The 6,149-nt window shown below is 36.2% G+C and overlaps 1 pseudogene; it reads right to left on the bottom strand.

The window, feature by feature from the left end:
- Positions 1-356: 356 nt before the first annotated feature.
- LOC114038356 lies at positions 357-1,043 on the bottom strand (annotated as a pseudogene).
- Between the last annotated feature and the right edge of the window lie 5,106 nt (positions 1,044-6,149).

The raw sequence follows: 6,149 nt of genomic DNA, 5'->3' as shown, positions 1-6,149 counted from the left end.
TTGTCTCCATTTTTCATGTGTAAATTAGAGAAAGTAATAAGATCTACCTCCAAGAGTTGTATGAATAATGATGATGATGATGATATAATGAAGATGATAGTAATAATAATATGTTTATATCACATCTACTATGTGCCATATACTGTGCTAAGTGACTTATGAATATCTGTTTTAAGTTAATGTTTGTATTTTCTTTCTTTGGGGGGGAGATTGAGTAGTTTATTAGGATTTACACCTATCATTTTTAAAAACTTCAGTCCATTTAACTAAGTTGAAATAAGTATGCAAAAAGCAGAAAAAACAAAATTCAAATTGGTAAATTAATGGAAACTTCAGATGATTCAGTCATTGGAATATTATGTTATGGCAGCTGATTAATCTTTGACTTCAGTGGGAGCGAGTATCCTAAAACCTGACTCATTGCATATGCCCACTTCTATGTCGTCTTCTGTCATCTGCCCTTCAAAACCTTCCTTTAGTGTTAAGATGGCAGTATGAATGGCATCCTCCAACTCCAGGTCTTCATTGTATCTTTTCTCAAGGAAAGTTTTCCCTTTTACATAATTCTTCCCCATTGCTGTGACTTTCCAAGCAAAGTAAGCTCCAGATGGATCGTATTGAAATAAATAAGGTTGGCCCTCATTCCAACCACAAATGAGAAGAGATGCTCCAAACTGACACAGGCCACCTGACTGTGTGTCTTCCCGCATCACGGCCACCCTCTGCACCAGCTGCCCCCTAGGGATGGACTCGTGGTACACCAGGTAGTACTGCTGCGCCAGCTTCTGAGCTTGATGGACCAGCATTCTATACTCAGGGCCCAGGCCAATGTGCTTGGTGATTGACTCCATATTGTTGACGCTCCTTTCAGCGTACAGGATCGATTTCTGTTTTACCTCTGTTGCCATCACCACCCCTTTGTCAGCTTTGATTCCAACAGACGGGGCTCCACCAGCAGCAACCGCCAAGGCATACTCAATCTAAACAAGTTTACCAGAAGGACTGAAGGTGGTCAGTGGGAAGCTGTAGTCACATTCCACCATTTTCCCCCACTGCAGCCGGGACCAAGGTGCTGCACCTGGGCATGACGCTCGGGTTCTGCCCCATCTTTCGCCCGTGCACTGGCTTTTCATTTTTGGCCTTCATAGCCTGTAAAGTTCATTCAATAACTTACAACACTACATAAATTACTGCTCTTATGGTTGTTGTTATTGAGAAGGCAGAACTATATTTGAACATGGCAGAAATAGGGTTAAAATGAATGGTAATTAAAAAATGGGAAATAGCGTACTAGGAAGAGAACCATTTAAAGGGAGACTAGTTTGTATTTGAGTCTTGGTTCTTCCACATAATAGGTGTGGCATCCATGGCAAACCACTTGGTTTTTCTGAGGCTCAATTCTCACCTGCATATTAGGGATAAAAACACTTTTTAAAACCTATCTCACCAAGCTATTACGAATATCAAAGATGCTAATTAATGTGTAACCTGTGGATAATTATCAAAGGTCTGAGCTCCTGAAAATTAAGTTTAATTTGAATTAGTCTCAATTTCAGCCTCATGCTCTCCCATCCATAAATATATCTGGCAATACCAGAATCTGGTTTGGTCTCTCAATATCCATCACTCCACAAGCAAATGGCACTACCAGAGTATTAACGTAGTATAGGTTTATTGAAAAGCAGGTAAAGTATAGGGGAAAAAATGATTGATAGCTTAGCTTGTAAGGGAATGATCATATGTCAAACTTCCAAGTAGAAATTCTTTTCTCCTTCTCACAGGTTTAGTCATAAAATTCTCAAACAACTCACCACACGAACTAGTCAAATCCTTGTCTCAGTCAGTACTGCTAAGAGTCTTGGGGCCATTCCAAAAAGAGGATCCATAGAGGATACCTCTTTATTCTTCCTGGGATCTGTAGTCTCTCTGTGCTTCTGGTTGATATTTTGGCTTATTAGTCCCTGCTTCCATCCAGCATAAATAGGTAGCCTCTACATTGGCTCATGGATGCTGTGCCACTAACATCCCATTCATTACCTCCATAGGCTTCTCTCTCTCTAAGACTCACATTCTTCTTTGCTGTCACTACATGCCATGTTTTACCTTCATTAACTCAACATCCCTTGTTCCCCATTTTCCACACATACATGTTGAGGGCAGTGGTTTCTAATACTGTTTGTTCCCTGAATCCATTTAGGCAAGAAAGCAGCCACACCAATAACAACAATGACAACAATCAACGTGTTTTGAACTCCTGTGGTAATTTAAAATTCTTTTAGATTTATACATTAATTGCTCATACAACTACAATGTTTGCCTAAAATAATCTGCAAATTAAGATTTAGATTAGATAATTATAAAAGAAAAAATTTTTAATTCTACCTATAATAATAGAAACAATGAATATAAAACCATATTATAAAATATAATATAAATAATATAAAATTTATAATATAAAATTAGGATTTACACCTATCATTTTTAAAAACTTCAGTCCATTCAACTAAGTTGAAATAAGTATGCAAAAAGCATACTTATAAACACTAATTATAAAATAATTACAAATAATTTATCTAGGACATTGTGTTAGAATTCAAAGAAATAACCTATTAATACCTGATATCTTACAGTTATGTGCGAGATTTCATTTTTAATTTCTTTCTTTTGCCAAATTTGTTGAGTATAAATAACATTTTAATAAACAAGTTAAATTGGAACATACCATAATAGAATAATCATATATAAATCTAACTTTGATGTTGGATTTTTTTATTTGAACAAAAGTTTATAATAGTTGGATCAACTCCAGACATAGTCTTAAATCTACTTCTTCATTAAATTTGTGTTCATTTACTTTGATGTAAAGCAAGGATAAAGTGAAAATCCTCACTTACACAAATAATGTGATGAAAATTTTCAGGAAAATTTTACAAATTCTTTTGCTGAGATAAGGTAATTCTTTTTAAATATTTTTTAGCAAACTAAGTAACCAACCAAATGAATACTTAATTATGAAATAAAACATTGACTTTATATGGGCAAATGATAAGCATTATTTTTAATGGAAAACACTTAATTTTCACTTGTACGTTGCTTCATTCTAAACAATGTCTATAAATAAACTAAGCTTTTTAAGGAAAGACTCTCTTAGATGTGATTTTTCTTCATTTTGACCATTGGCACATAGTGCACACTCTCACAGAAACTCTGGTGAGTGACTGACTAGTTTTGCCAATGAGTTCACTTGAAAACCCCCTAGATAGAAAATAGTAATATAACTAAATGGAAGATAAGTTTAAATTGGAAAACAGCATTAATATTAGAACATAAGGCTTATGATGATTAGGTATGGTTTCAAGATGGTTTGTAATGAGCAAGCTTCAAAATCACAATTTTCACACAGTCTGACATCTGATTATAAGAACATCATAACTTCTTGATCATGTGATCACTATTGCTAGATGTGATTATAGGGAATTATAGGGAAAAGGGGAATGAGGGGTCAGTTTAAAGACTGCAAATGAGCATATATAGAGGTGGGGGAGAGCAGATATGGTTTCAGAGAGGACAGGAGTTGCTGTGGATATTGTTCATAGAGTCTTTTCATGCTCTCAAAAGAGATGGCTGGAATCCCCCCTTCCTCCATCTTCACCTATGCTTCTGGAAAGCCCTAGTATCCTTCATAACAGAGTTTAGGTGCCACATCCTCAATAAGACCTTTCCTTGTCCTCACAGTAGTAAATGTCCTCTTATTGAAGTCTCATTGTAACACCATATATGTACTTTTTCTTTACTTTATGGTGGATATCCAATTAAGACATACATTCCTTGAAAGTAGGGACTTGTAATTTTGAATTTGTGCACTTACTCTTCCTGGCACATAGTAGGAGCTTGATGCATGCTTGTTGAGTGATAGTTAATTAATAATATTTATTAATTGCTTTCTATATGTCAGGAATTGCACAAAAAGATAGGGATATAAAAAAGGCAGAAACATTCCCTGAACTTGAGAAGCTAACCTTATGTTGGGGAAGACAAAACACAAATGACTATAAACATACAAGATATAGACAGGACAAATGGGAAATAATCACAGAGAGAAAGTGCCAGCATTGAGGGTGACAAGAAAAATCTTTGTGCAGAAGAGGGGATTCCATCTGAGAACTGAAGGAAGAAAGGAGACAGAGGTGAGGAGGGGGAACCTTCTAGTCATAGGGGACAATTTGACTGCTGGGACTGTTCCATGTGTCCCTGTGCACTCCCACCACCTAGTAGAGTGCCAGACACACAGGAAGAGCTTAATAAATGCTTGTTGATCACTTATAAGCACTTTAAGAATAAGAAATGTTTCTTTTTCGTGTGTATCCCCAGAATCTAGCACACTGTCCAATACATAGTACTAACTTCATAAATTTTTACTGAATTGAGTTAATTTGAAAATATAGTGATGTTATCTACCTTAAAAAAAACCTCTTAAGTTCATCCAATATATTTAATACTTGATTCAGTAAACTATCATTTATAATTCTCACTGCCCTCTAGGCACTCTATTGAATTCTTGGTTGGGGTAGATGGATGGAGATGTATCAGGAAAAAATGTTTTCCAGAATTCTAGCACTGGAGAGCTGGTAGGGATCTCTGAAACTATTGAGTTCAAAATGTAGATAAAGGAATCCCCATGATTGAATGAATGAGAAGTTGTTGCCTAAACTCCTAACCTAAAATGAGAAAGGCATGGACATACACTCTAGTAGATTCCTGTCCCTAAATAGTAGAAGAGAGTCCTGGCACCTAGAGAATTCATAGTCTTCTAGCAGAGAAAAGGGATGCCCATAGTTAGATAGAATGAAAGATTGAAAAAGCTGTGCATATATGAGAAATTTTAAGGAAGTGTTCAAGGATTGCTGAGGAGAAAGAGGGCTTGTTCTGTTATGCTGTATGTACAATAGTGTGCATGTGTTTCCATGTGTACATGGGTGTATGTATGTATATATGTGTGTGTATGAGGAGTAATCTTCCTGAAGGAAATGTCACATGTACTGGACCCTGAAGGCATGTTATATAGATAGGTAAATACAAGGGAATATTCCATGTTAAGATAGCATACAAATCCAGGAAATAAATGGAAGGGAGTCTCAGAAAAAAATTAGGTTGGAATTTAGGACAAAAAGTAGAGGTGAAGGGACAGCTAGGTGGTACAGTGAATAGAGCACCAGCCCTGGAGTCAGGAGGATCTGAGTTCAAACCTGGCCTCACATGGGTAACACTAGCTGTGAGACTCTGGGCAAGTCACTTAACCCCAATTGCCTCACAAAAAAAAATAAATAAATAAAAATTAAAAAAAGGTGAGTATCCACTTCTTTTTGAAAAGGAATTATGTTCCATTTTGTGCCTCTGAGTACTCTCCGGGTTAGACTTACCTAAGGCTTTTAAACTCTATGCTTTTGCTATTTTGGCTCTGTTAAGGAAGTATGGATAAATGTAAAACACTCTGCATACCCTAAAGGATTGTATACATGTGCATTTCAGTTGCTGTTGTGCCCAGAATTTTCAGCTTTCTCTTCTTCCTCCTCTGCTACTCATAAGCCTCCTACTCATCATTTAACAAAAGTCACTAGCTAAAGACTAAGTATAATTCCATCAGAGAGAATGTCTCAATTGCCACATTATATTTGTCTTCTTTAATGGATTAGAAAAAAAAAACAACACAAAAATGTAAGTTCTTTAAATTTTAAACACATACATATAGACATACGCATATATGGGTGATGAGGTTGATACATGAATTTCCAGAACTAACTCATTGTTTGGGATGAGTGGGAGAAAATTGATATTAGACTGCCTACCAAATGCAAGGTCTATGGAGCCATTATGCTGACCTTATTGCTGTATGACTGTGAAATTTGGGCAGTATACCAGTGCCATGCCAGGAAACTGAATCACTTCAATTTGAATTATCTTAGAAAGATTCAGAAGATCTCCTGGTAACATAAAGTACTGGTCACTGAAGTTCTTTCTTGAGCTGAACTGCCAAGCATTCAAACCCTACTGCAGAGAGCATGAATCGGTTGAACTGGTCACAGTGTTTGAATGTTAAATGTATGTTTGCCTAAAAGACTATTTTATAAAGAACTCATACAAGGCAAGCA

Source organism: Vombatus ursinus, unplaced genomic scaffold, assembly GCF_900497805.2.
Source record: "Vombatus ursinus unplaced genomic scaffold, bare-nosed wombat genome assembly UNPS02010980.1, whole genome shotgun sequence".
Lineage (NCBI taxonomy): Eukaryota > Metazoa > Chordata > Mammalia > Diprotodontia > Vombatidae > Vombatus > Vombatus ursinus.
This window is presented reverse-complemented; position numbering and strand designations above follow the sequence as displayed.